The sequence below is a fragment of the Bufo gargarizans genome, unplaced genomic scaffold, assembly GCF_014858855.1.
Source record: "Bufo gargarizans isolate SCDJY-AF-19 unplaced genomic scaffold, ASM1485885v1 original_scaffold_1579_pilon, whole genome shotgun sequence".
NCBI lineage: Eukaryota > Metazoa > Chordata > Amphibia > Anura > Bufonidae > Bufo > Bufo gargarizans.
The window spans coordinates 8471-21292 of record NW_025334421.1 but is presented as its reverse complement, the minus strand read 5'-3'; the positions used below and the strand labels follow the sequence as shown (position 1 = coordinate 21292).

Here is a 12822-nt window from a genome sequence, read left to right as displayed (position 1 = left end):
AAGTACCCTTGCTCCAGGACGAGTATACTCGTCCAAGGTCCTGAACGGGTTAATATGGTAAACAATAGCACAGTGCCATGATGTTTCGCACACACACACAGGCATCTGAATCCAGCTGCATTTCATGTACAGGGATGTACACTTGGCCCTTGACAGGGATGTACACTTGGCCCTTGGGCGTTTTAATCTGTTTCCAATCTGCTAATTTTCTGTTAGAAATAACTGAAATGGCACCAGACTTTCAGCCATTTCAGTAAGAGTTTGGTTACCTAGGCAACCTGTCAGAGTCTGTGTGAGCTGGATGCAGGGAGCCATTTTGGAGTTCAGTTGAGAGAGAGCAGCAGAAGAGAGAGCTGTGTGGTAACAGCTCTGACAGGATACCAAATGTGTGCAGGACTCTAGACATAACCTAAGAGCCTAGATAATATTTATGAAAGGTATTTTTTCAATGTTAAACCCCTTTTGTTTACATTTCATGCTCTATGTCTTGTCTACCATTTTTTCTGTAAATCTTTGAAAATGCATCTTGTTTTGACTGACTTTGTTCCATTAAAAAGAACTATTTCTTTTTAATTGTCTGTTTCCTTTCGCTCTGAAATATTGACAGCTTGAGAATCCAACTTCCATCAGGAGAGAATTGGTATATTCCAGTGTTTTGGATAAGATTAAATTGGATGACAATTGTATATGTATGGGGACTGTCCAATCAGATGTGGGTCATTTGAGAGATTATTGTGGCCAGGATAGTGACAAATAGGTCTTTTGGTATAGCACCCAAGTGTTACAGTGCAATAGGTCATAGGCGATTGATAAGATATCAATCGTCAGGGAGCAAGTTGATGCTTAATTAACGGTAGATTGGCAATTACAGTATCAAAATCCCTGATCCTCATGTTTAGTGTGGTTCTATTTACGAGCCTGGTGGCAGCAAATTTAGGGTGTAGGGAGTTAATGCTTTGATTCTCGGCACCAATATATTGTCAAGGCCGTGTTACGCGGACAGGCTCTTTCCAGCAGGCACCTGTGTTACCAGTAGCAACTGGAGGTGGTTGTGCCAGGCTTAGTTTGGCTGTGGGCACGGTTCGTAACAACGTCATTATGGGTGAAGGGGTTAATCACCCTAACTAATTTCCCTCTCCCACTATTGTAGTATATGAGATTATGATACTTTGCCTGCCTTACAGGCAGTTAACCATGACAGTCAGAGAACCATTTCTGAAGGTCAAGGGCTGTCATGGTAACTGATTGGAGCTCCATGATTTCTCAGCAGGAGCTTCAATAGGAAGGTAGAGCGAGCCCCCTCTCTTTGAATAAGCCCACATATGCTGCTAGCTCTATTAAACACGGCATCTAAGCCGGGTTTGGAGTTATCCCCCATCCTTGCCATTTTGGCTGCGCTGTTTTCTATAGACAGCACCTGTTGCTCACGGAACGGGCTCAGCGCAGCTGCCTGCTCTATACAACCCCTTACGCATAATAACGTACATCTATGTGATTATGGGTGAAGGGGTTAATCCACCCTCTTTAGTCCTCATCTCCCATTGTATTCCACTTCCCATCTTCCCTTCTCAATTTGTCTCTCTCTCTCACCCCCCTATTTTTATATGAACCCTGAGATATATAGTTACTTCCCTAGTGTGTTATAAATATTAATGTCTGTACCATGTAGCAGGAACATATTATCACACCTCTGACTTTTTATAGGTAACTGATGCCCAGTGAAATGGTGGAACCTGACATATTCTCTGTTCAACTACAAGAAAATAATTACAAGACAGGTAATTAATATTTATATTAATTACTGATAATAATCAGGTTAGACATGAGTTCTTATCCTTAAGTATCTTCCTGATACATGTGGATATACAGTATGTGGTTTCCATATGTATATCATATACAGACACTTCTATTATAACCAGGGCCGGTGCAAGGATTTTTGCCAACACAAGCGAAGCAACATTTTGCCCCCCCCCCCCCCCCCGCACGCTTCTCCTCTCTGTGGTCCTGGTATCTCTCTGCTTCAGACAATGGCTGGTTTAAGGACCATATTATTTGCCCTCTAAGACACACCTAGGTTTTAGAGGAGGATAATAAGAAAAAAATATTTTCCATTACACCTCAGGTCAGACCAGCAATCAGACCCCCAATGTTATAATCAGACCTCAGATCAGAACCCTATGTCAGACATCATCCCCCAGCCATCAGCCCCCAATGTCAGACATCAGACCCCATGTCACATCCCCCCCCCAGGGTGCGCCCTAAGGCCCTGATTATAACACAACCATATCTCATGCATAGAGATAAGGAAGCTTATTTTTCCTTACTTCTATAATCAGGAAAACCATGTCTTTTAAATAGGATAATTTGTTATGTTTTTTTAATCATTAAATAAGGTTATGCGCATTGTTCTCACTAACACATTGTTGGTGGGAAGTTAGGGCCAGGATGCTGCATAGCGCCCCACTATCCTATTTATCATGTGCCACCTTACTCTTTCTCCATCTCTCCCCTTTTTTTCTCTCTCCCTTTCTCTAACCCGTTAAAGACAAAGCACATTTTTATCTTTGCATTTTATTTTTTCCTCCCCATATTCCAAGAGCCATAACTTTTAAAATGTTCAGTTTACATAGCCATGATATGGGTTATTTTTTTTTTGTGAGACAAGTTGTAAGTTAATCTGCTTTAATTTTTTTTACATACAAATGTAAGCCCCTTTAGAGAGCTAGTAATTGCGCCCTTCTGATCGCTTATCACATAAACCAGAATAGAGCACTATTGTAGTCCGTGAGATTTTGACACGCTCCCTGCTGAGCTGTGCCTTGTGCAGAGGTACATGTATGCACTGTTAATTATGATAGCCCATAGCCTTTAAGAAGGCACAAAGATGTTGTGGCAACTGGTTGAAGCTCTGTGATTTTGCTGCAGGGGCTTGGATAGGAAAGCAGAAGGAGCCTTTTTCCTCTGCCTAACCCCACATATGCAGCTCTCTCTATGAAACCCTGAATCTGAGCAGTTGAATGACAGAGTTTGGCATCATCGCTGATGCTGGTTATTCTGACTGTACCATATTATACAGCCAGCACCCATCATGTATGGGGCAGGCTCAGCGCAGTAAACTGCTCCATACAACCCGTTAGGCATTACCATGTACATGTACGTGATTTTGCGCGAATGGGTTCAATATCCCCCACACACACATTAAAACCCCTATCCCACTTTTGTGGTCCAAAAGATTATGACCCTCTGCTTGCTAAGCTGTGCCTTGTGCTCAGTTTTGCAGGTAGTTAACCAAGACATCCCGATGACCTTTTCTAAAGGACCAGGGCTGGCATGGTAACTAATTGGATCATTTCACTGCTGGAACTTTGTATGGAAGGCAGAAGGAGCTCTCTCCCTTTGCCTAACCCCACACATGCAGCTATCTCTATTAACCGTGGCATCTGAGATATTAAATGACCAAGTTTGAGTTCATTGCGCATCTAATCATTTTGGCTAGGCTGTATTGTACAGCAAGCACACATTGTGTATGGAGTGGGCTCAGTGCAGTAACCTGCACCATACAACCCCTTAAGCATAATTAGGAACATGAACGTGATTATGCGTGAAGGGGTACATCCCCCTCCCCCACTATTGCAGTCCATTAGATTATAATACTCTGCCTGCTGAGCTTTAGGTCGTGCACGGTTTTACAGGCACTTAACTATGACAGCCCAAAAACCCTTTCTGAAGGTCTAGGGCTGTCATGGTGACTGATTGAAGCTTTGTGATTTCATTGTAGGGGCTTTGATCGGGAGGCAGAAGGAGCACTCTCCTTGTGACTAACCCCACATATGTTGCTGTCTTTAGGAAACATGGCACCTGAGTGGTTAAATTACCAGGTTTCGCTTTATCGCTGATCCTGGTCTTTTTTGCTGGGCTGTATTATACAGCCAGCACCTGTCGTTTAAGGAACGGCCTAAGCGCAACAAACCTATTAAAAATAATATTGTTAAGGGGTTTATCACCCTAGCTAATTTCCCTCTTCCACTAGTGTAGTATATGAGATTATAATACTCTGCCTCTTAAGCTGTGCCATGCTCACAGTTTTACAGGCAGTTTGCCAAGACAGCCAGTGCTGTCATGGTAACTGATTGGAGCTCCATGATTTCTCAGTAGGAGCTTGAATCGGAAAGTAGAGAGAGCCCGCTCTCTTTGACTAAGACCAAATATGCCTTTATCTCTATTAAACACGGTATCTAGGTTGTTATATGACTGGGTTTGGAGTTTTCACCCATCCTTGCCATTTTTGCTCCGCTGTTTTCTACAGCTAGCACCCGTTGCTCATGGAACGGGCTCAGCACAGTTGCCTGCTCCATACAACCCCTTACACATAATAACGTACATCTATGTAATTATGGGTGAAGGGGTTAATCCCCCACTCTAATCCTCCTCTCCCATTTTATATCATAAAGGAGCGGCCACTGTGGAGGTCACTGTTAAAGGGGCGGGCACTGTGGAGTTTACTGTTAAAGTGGCAGGCACTGTGGATTTTATGGTTAAAGGACAAGACACTGTGGATGTCACTGTTAAAGGGGCGGGCACTGTGGAGGTCACTTTTAAAGGGGCAGGCATTGTGCAAGTCACTGTTAAAGATACGGTCACTGGCTGGCACTGTGGAGGTCACTGTTAAAGGAACGAGCACTGTGGAAGTATGTTCACCTTATAATAAATTACGCAATTTAGATTCCACCATCGATACCCGATCTGGATCATCATAAATTAATCCCAAGGCTTTAAAAAATTCTTCCACCGACTGGAGGGCCAGAGAACCAGACGGCAGGGAAAAGGCCCAGGATTGCGCGTCACTTTAAGCAGAGATATGATTATCCCTACCCTCTGACTCTCATCACCAGATGAAGATGGACGCAGCTGAAAATACAGCTTGCATGACTCTTTAAAGCGGATAAAGTCATCCACACCCCCTGCAAATCTATCAGGGAGAGCGACTTTAGGCTCCCCATAAATTTGACTTCCTCCTATTGCACCTGATGCCAGAGCATTCTGACAACGTGTGACAGAATTACGCAGATCAGCAACATCTAGGGATAATCCCTGCATGCGTTCAACTAGCACATTAATTGACTCCATCTCAAAACAGCTGAGAAATGGCAGTCAAAGTATTGGCGGGTTATAATGTCACGCTGGACAGGATACAAGATACACAGAATACCACCAAACAAGTGTCTAGGCAAGAAGCTGGGGATAAAGGTCACCTCCTGACAAATCCCTACCAGCTCTCCATAGACTAGGAAGGGGGAAAGAGGCAGCCTCAGGACCTGGAGGGGGCAGGCGTCTGTCTAACAGCCTAGACAGACAACCACAAGAAAAACAAAACCAACTTATCTTGTTACTGAGCAAGAACAGCAAATCCTTACTTCCTTCCTCTGAGCAAGACAGAAGCTATAACCCACACAGGACACTGGGAGTGGGCGTAATTTAAACTCATACCAACGACCCCACATATACACTCACCTAAAGAATTATTAGGAACACCTGTTCTATTTCTCATTAATGCAATTATCTAGTCAACCAATCACATGGCAGTTGCTTCAATGCATGTAGGGTTGTGGTCCTGGTCAAGACAATCTTCTGAACTCCAAACTGAATGTCAGAATGGGAAAGAAAGGTGATTTAAGCAATTTTGAGCGTGGCATGGTTGTTGGTGCCAGACGGGCCGGTCTGAGTATTTCACAATCTGCTCAGTTACTGGGATTTTCATGCACAACCATTTCTAAGGTTTACAAAGAATGGTGTGAAAAGGGAAAAACACCCATTATGCGGCAGTCCTGTGGGCGAAAATGCCTTGTTTATGCTAGAGGTCAGAGGAGAATGGGCCGACTGATTCAAGCTGATAGAAGAGCAACATTAACTGAAATAACCACTCGTTACAACCGAGGTATGCAGCAAAGCATTTGTGAAGCCACAACACGCACAACCTTGAGGCGGATGGGATACAACAGCAGAAGACCCCACCGGGTACCACTCATCTCCACTAGAAATAGGAAAAAGAGGCTACAATTTGCACGAGCTCACCAAAATTGGACTGTTGAAGACTGTAAAAATGTTGCCTGGTCTGATGAGTCTCGATTTCTGTTGAGACATTCAAATGGTAGGGTCCGAATTTGGCGTAAACAGAATGAGAACATGCATCCAGCATGCCTCGTTACCACTGTGCAGGTGGTGGTGGTGGTGTAATGGTGTTGGGGATGTTTTCTGGGCACACTTTAGGCCCCTTAGTGCCAATTGGCCATCGTTTAAATGCCACGGGCTACCTGAGCATTGTTTCTGGCCATGTCCATCCCTTTATGACCACCATGTACCCACCCTCTGATGCCTACTTCCAGCAGGATAATGCACCATGTCACAAAGCTTGAATCATTTCAAATTGGTTTCTTGAACATGACAATGAGTTCACTGTACTAAAATGGCCCCCACAGTCACCAGATCTCAACCCAAAAGAGCATCTTTGGGATGTGGTGGAACGGGAGCTTCGTGCCCTGGATGTGCATCCCTCAAATCTTCATCAACTGCAAGATGCTATCCTATCAATATGGGCCAACATTTCTAAAGAATGCTATCAGCACCTTGTTGAATCAATACCACGTAGAATTAAGGCAGTTCTGAAGGCAAAAGGGGGTCCAACACTGTATTAATATGGTGTTCCTAATAATTCTTTAGGTGAGTGTATATATATATTTAAAAGCTTTATATGGTAGGACATAGTTGCTAAAGCAGGTAAAAGAAGCAAGGGTCTCAAGTTATTTCAAAGAAATATGTTGTATATAATATGTCATCAATTTGCAGAGGCTCTAAGCTACCAGAACATACAAAGTTCTAGTCCTCTTTTATAAAACAACACCCGGCAAGGTATTTATCTAGGGGAGAATTTTTTGCTTTGTTATGGACTTTATTTGAATACCAATTGAAATGTGGAGAAAAGGGGAATTACAATTTTTACCAGCATAGAGTTTCAAGTTGGTGTTTGATAAAATTATCAAAGGGGGTTTAGTTAAAGTCAACAGAGGTGTGGTAGATTCTAAAACAATCTTTTATGCAAAGACCAGGCTTTTAGGAGCACGTCTCACAATGGTGAATTGTGTCTTTCCTTATTCTATTTCTGGAGCATACCCAACACCTTTTTTTGTGGCCTTCTTCGTGTCTCTGTGGGGGGAAAACCCCAGGTAAATGCTGTCCTCGTATTATTATTCTGCTCTCACATCCTGTGGCCCTGCTCCCTTCCCCTTCCTGTTCCCCAAATAAAAAGGTAGGCAGAGTAAGCGTACACAGAACAGAGGCAAAAGAAACAGTGTGTAAAACAAAACTTCAGTGTTTATTCACATAGGAGGAAAAAACAAAGCAACATTTTTCAGTCTTAGTGTTCGTTCACACAAAGGAAAGTCCAAAGCACAAAACAGTCACCTTGTTAGCAGGTTTTTTAAGCGGTCCACAACAGGCTTTAGGGGGCCTGTTTCCCCGCATGCAGCTCTCAGCCCTCTAGCACGGCACCATGCCTCAGATCCCAAAACAGAGACCTTGATTCTGAACCCAGCTGCCAAACTCTGACCCGCACTTAAACTCTGGTCCAGTATTTGATCTCACCTGGCTGGAAATCAGCCCAGCCACCCATGTGGGGAGGAAAATACCTGCCTTCCCAAACAAAACCCCCTGCTATGTCACATACCCCCCCTTCCTTTTTTTTAACCCTAAGGGGATGAAAACACGCCAGACAGTGTTCCCAGGACAGGGCATCCACGTTTCCCTGTAACCGGCCTGCACTGTGTTCTACTGTAAACTTAAAGCTTTGCAAGGACAAGGACCTTCTGGTTACCCGAGCATTCCTCTCTTTGGCCTAGCTCATCCACTTCAGAGGGGAGTGGTCGGTTACCAGACGTAACTTTCTCCGCAACAGATAATAGCGGAGAGACTCGAGTGCCCACTTGATGGCCAGGCACTCTCTTTCCACTATACTGCACTGGGTCTCAGCTGGAGTGAGCTTACGGCGGGGGAAGACAATGGGATGCTCCTCCCCGTTGACTTCCTGAGACAGTACAGCACCGATGCCCACTTTGGAGGCATCAGTTTGTACTATAAACTCCCTTTTGAAGTCGGGTGTCACCAAAACCGGGGACCACACAGGGCCGACTTCATAGTGGAGAAAGCCTCTTCCGCCTGGTCATTCCAGCAGACCATCACGGACTTCCGTCCCTTCAAGAGCCCTGTCAATGGAGCAGCTAAAGTTGCAAAATGGTGAACAAACCTCATATAATAGCCGACCATTCCCAGTAACGACTTTACTTGCATAGAGGTGACAGGTCGGGGCCAATTCCTTATTGCCTCTATTTTGTTTACTTGGGGTTTGATGACTGTGCGCCCAATGACATACCCTAGGTATTTGGTCTCCTCTAACCCTATCGCACTTTTTTGGGGTTAGCTGTTAGACCAGCCTTTCGAAGGGAGTCCACTGTGACCTGTACTTTGGGCAGGTGACTTTCCCAGTCGGTACTGTGAATGACAATATCATCCAGATAAGCCGAGGCGTACTGCCGATGTGGATGAAGCACAATGTCCATTAGACATTGAAAAGTGGCAGGGTTGCCATGCAGACCGAAGGGTAACACCTTATATTGGTACAGCCCTTCTGGTGTAATGAAGGCAGTTTTCTCCTTGGCAGACCCTGGCAGAAAAAAACTGGGCTTGGCCTAAACTTTCAATAAGCTCATCCACCCAAAGCATGGGATATGCATCGAATTTAGATATTTCGTTCAGCTTGCGAAAATCATTACAAAACCGTAACGTCCCATCCGCCTTGGGTATTAAGACTATAGGACTGGCCCACTCACTTTTAGATTCCTTGATAACGTCTAGCCGCAGCATGAGCTGCACTTCCTCCGAGATGACTTGTCGCTGAGCCTCGGGTACCCGGTATGGCTTTGACCGGACTTTTACCTGAGGCTCAGTGACAATGTCATGCTGGATTGCAGAAGTGCGTCCAGGGAGGTCCGAGAACACATTCGTGTTCCGACTAATGAACTCCCTGGTCTCCTGAGCCTGTTTAGAGGAGAGGCTGTCAGCAATTTTTACTCTGGTAAAAGGGGAGTACTGCACACCGTTGTTGCTGGTGCCAGCAAGGACTTGTGAGTCGGAATCCAATAATAGAAAATGGAGCACACAGCTTTCCTTATCTGCAGTTAAATGACGTTTTATTGGTATTCTATAATATGGTAATCATGATCCAGTGCAATTACAGGATGTAAGGGGTAGTCATGTACATTAAATATGGTGACTGGACGTTTTGGCCCGTCAATGCTTCTTTAGCGGTCTATGATCCAGCGCCACCCTCGACAGGAAGTCATACCCAGATCATAGACCGCTGAAGAAGGCCTTGACGAGCCAAATTGTCCGGTCGCCATATTTAATGTACATGACTACCCTTTACATCCTGTAATTGCACTGGATCATGATTACCATATGATGGAATACCAATAAAACATGATTTAACTGCAGATAAAGAAAGCAGTGTGCTGCAATTTTCTATTATAGCCATTTTTACTGTGGCAACCGCTTCCCTTGCCTCAGACGTAGGAGCCGGAACCTCTTCCCCTAGAAAACCCGGCCGCAGGCTATCTTGAGTACAGGTCTCCCTATCTTTCCAAGGTTTAAGTAAATTAACATGGTAAAGCTGCTCCGGCTTCCGCCGCCTTGGCTGGTGTGCCTTCCAACTTTCTCGAGTACCTCATAGGGCCTCTTCCATCTAGCCAGGAACTTACTGTCCACGGTCGGTACCAGAACCAAAACCCGATCACCCGGGTTAAAGTTCCGGACCCGAACCTGCCGATTATGAATCCCACTCTGGGCTCGCTGAGCGGCCTCCATATGCTCCTTGACAAGAGGCAAAACGGTCTCTATCCGCTGTTTCATCTTGATTACATACTCCAGGACACTTTTATGCGGAGTGGGTTGCTGTTCCCATGCCTCTTTGGTCACGTCCAACAGACCACGAGGATGTCTGCCATAAACCAATTCAAAGGGCGAGAACCCAATTGAGGCCTGGGGTACCTCTCGCACAGCAAACATGAGATAGTGAAGAAGAAGATCCCAATCCTTCCCATCTTTAGACACCACCCTTTTTAACATAGGTTTTAGAGTTTTGTTAAACCTTTCAACCAGACCGTCCGTTCGCGGATGGTACACGGATGTCCGTAACTGTCTGATATGCAGCAACTTACAGAGTTTCCTTATGCCCTTGGACATTAAAGGGGTCCCCTGGTCAGTCAGAACCTTTTTAGGTAGCCCCACTCGGGAGAACAACTCCATTAGCTCCTTAGCTACAAGCTTTGCCGATGTATGTTGCAGTACCGCCGCCTCTGGGTACCGAGTGGTGTAGTCCAGTACAACCAAGATGTGATAATGTCCTCTAGCGGACTTTGGTACTGGGCCTACGAGGTCCATAGCGATCCACTCAAACGGCACCTCGATGATCGGGAGAGGTACCAAGGGACTGCGGAAAAGGTGCTGGGGGCTAGTTGCCTGGCATGTCGGGCAAGACTTTCAGAATTCTTTCACCTCCTTAAACACACTGGGCCAGTAAAACGGTTGAAGTATCCGGTCCTGTGACTTCTGCATTCCCAGATGACCCCGAGAACATGCTGGTGCTGGTGGGCTAACTCTAACATGAGATTGCGATAAGCCTGGGGCACCACCAATTGTTCAATGGATTCACCTTGCAGCTGGTTTACCCGGTACAACATATTCTGATGAACCACAAAACGGGGGAACACTGAATCTGCCCCAGTTATTGTGGTTCACCATCTACTATTAATACATTTTCCCAGGCTCGGGATAGGGTTGGGTTCCGGTGTTGGGCGGTACCAATATTATCCCCGGAGACATTGTGGTCTGCCAGCTCAGGACCCGGTGGCAAGTCATTCGTGTCTCCCACCATCACACTTAGCAGGGTTGTCTCCCCCTCTTCCACCGAAGTGGCAGTCACCCCTACCACTGGCCCTTCAGACTCAGGTTCCCAGGGTTCTGGTCTCCCCCTTGAACCGGGCCACTCTGCTACGATTACCCCGTCTCATGGGTGTCAGTCACTCTCTTAGCAGGTGTCGGGAAGCCTGGGAAGTCTCTCCCTAATCTAAGTTTATGGGGTAGATTGGTGGTGACAGCCACCTCGTGGGTCCTCCTGCCAGCAACTGTGGATAGAGACACCATAGCAGTGGCGTAGTCTTTTAAGTTTACATGAATACACATGACTCCAACTTTCCGGCCAGTATACTCAGTGGACCGTATCAGGGGAGCCTTTACCATTGACACCAAACTCCCTGAGTCCAACAGAATCTCTGCTGGAATGTCTCTCACCTCCACCTGGCACAGGTGATTCAAAGTCTCCGGGGCACCCGCTGCACACAGCTTCCTAGCATATAACGACTGACGAAAGCAATAGCTTGTGTCCATGGGTTCCACCTGATCTGGACAGTCAGCTCGTACATGGCCAGGCTTCCGACACCGCCAGCAGACTATTGGAGCTGGGTCCACAGGGGGTATATCTCGGGTGGGTTTGGTGGGCCCAAATTGCCGGGTCTGGGGTGGAGAATTACGGGTTTTGACTTCCCCCCTCCCAAAAGAACCCCCCTGTAGATTCCGGGTAGCCTTATAGCGCTCCACCAGGTAGACCATTTCAAAAGCATCACCTGGGGAGACCTGGCCGATCCATTGCTGTAGAGGGGGTGACAAAGCCCTCCAGAGCATATCAGCTAACAGACGGTCCAGCATAGCAGTGGGGCTCAAAACTTCAGGCTGTAGCCACTTTTGCAAGAGGTTAAGAAAGTTATAATACTGGGGTCTCACGGGCTCAACCGGCTTAAACCCCCACTGACGCACCCACTGGGCTTGGACCAACACATTAACCCCCAGTCTTGCCAGAATCTCACCCTTGACTTTCTGGTAGTCGTCCGCTTGATCCTCCGGCAAGTCGAAATACACCCGCTGGGAATCGGATGTCAGTAACGGAGCGACGACCTTAGCCCACTGATCTCGGGGTATATTCTCCCTTGTGGCCACCTTCTCATACATCGCTGGGTAGGTTTTGACGTCATATGATGGTGTCATCTTGGGGATCTCCGCACGGACCGCTTTCTGGACATCATGGACACTCTGGGATGCTCCTGCCGTCTGTAAAGCCATCACGTGTTGTAACAGCAGATGGTTTGTTTCTTGCTGGTGTTGATTAGCCTTTATGAGAGCTTTCATTATAGCCTCCATTATTATAGATCCAGGACATCCAGCCGTACCCGGAAAAAATATTTTGCCGTTTACGCCAACCTCACTGCGTGTGCTTGCTATTAGCCACCAATTGTGAGGATTCGCTCTGGTAGGCAGGGTGAGGGGACGCAGAACAGAGGCAAAAGAAACAGTGTGTAAAATAAAACTTCAGTGTTTATTCACATAGGAGGAAAAAACAAAGCAACATTTTTCAGTCTTAGTGTTCGTTCACACAAAGGAAAGTCCAGAGCACAAAACAGTCACCTTGTTAGCAGGTATTTTCAGTGGTCCACAACAGGCTTTAGTGGGACTGTTTCCCCACATCCGGCTCTGAGCCCTCTAGCATGGCACCATGCCTCAGATCCCAAAACAGAGACCTTGATTCTGAGCCCAGCTGCCTATTTAAAGGACATCCAGGTGCTGCCAAAACCCGGACCGGTACATAAACTCCGGTCCGGTATTTGATCTCACCTGGCTGGAAATCAGCCTAGCTGCCCATGTTGGGAGGAAAATACCTGCCTT

At 46.2% G+C, this 12822-nt stretch overlaps 1 long non-coding RNA gene across 1 annotated transcript in view; it reads left to right on the top strand.

Moving 5' to 3' along the window:
* The window catches only part of LOC122923418, a 44834-nt gene extending 43087 nt beyond the window's left edge, over positions 1–1747 (top strand). Inside the window, exon 7 of the long non-coding RNA XR_006387291.1 lies at positions 1705–1747. This is a non-coding gene — a long non-coding RNA (uncharacterized LOC122923418). The remainder of the gene's footprint in view (positions 1–1704) is intronic.
* Positions 1748–12822: the final 11075 nt, after the last annotated feature.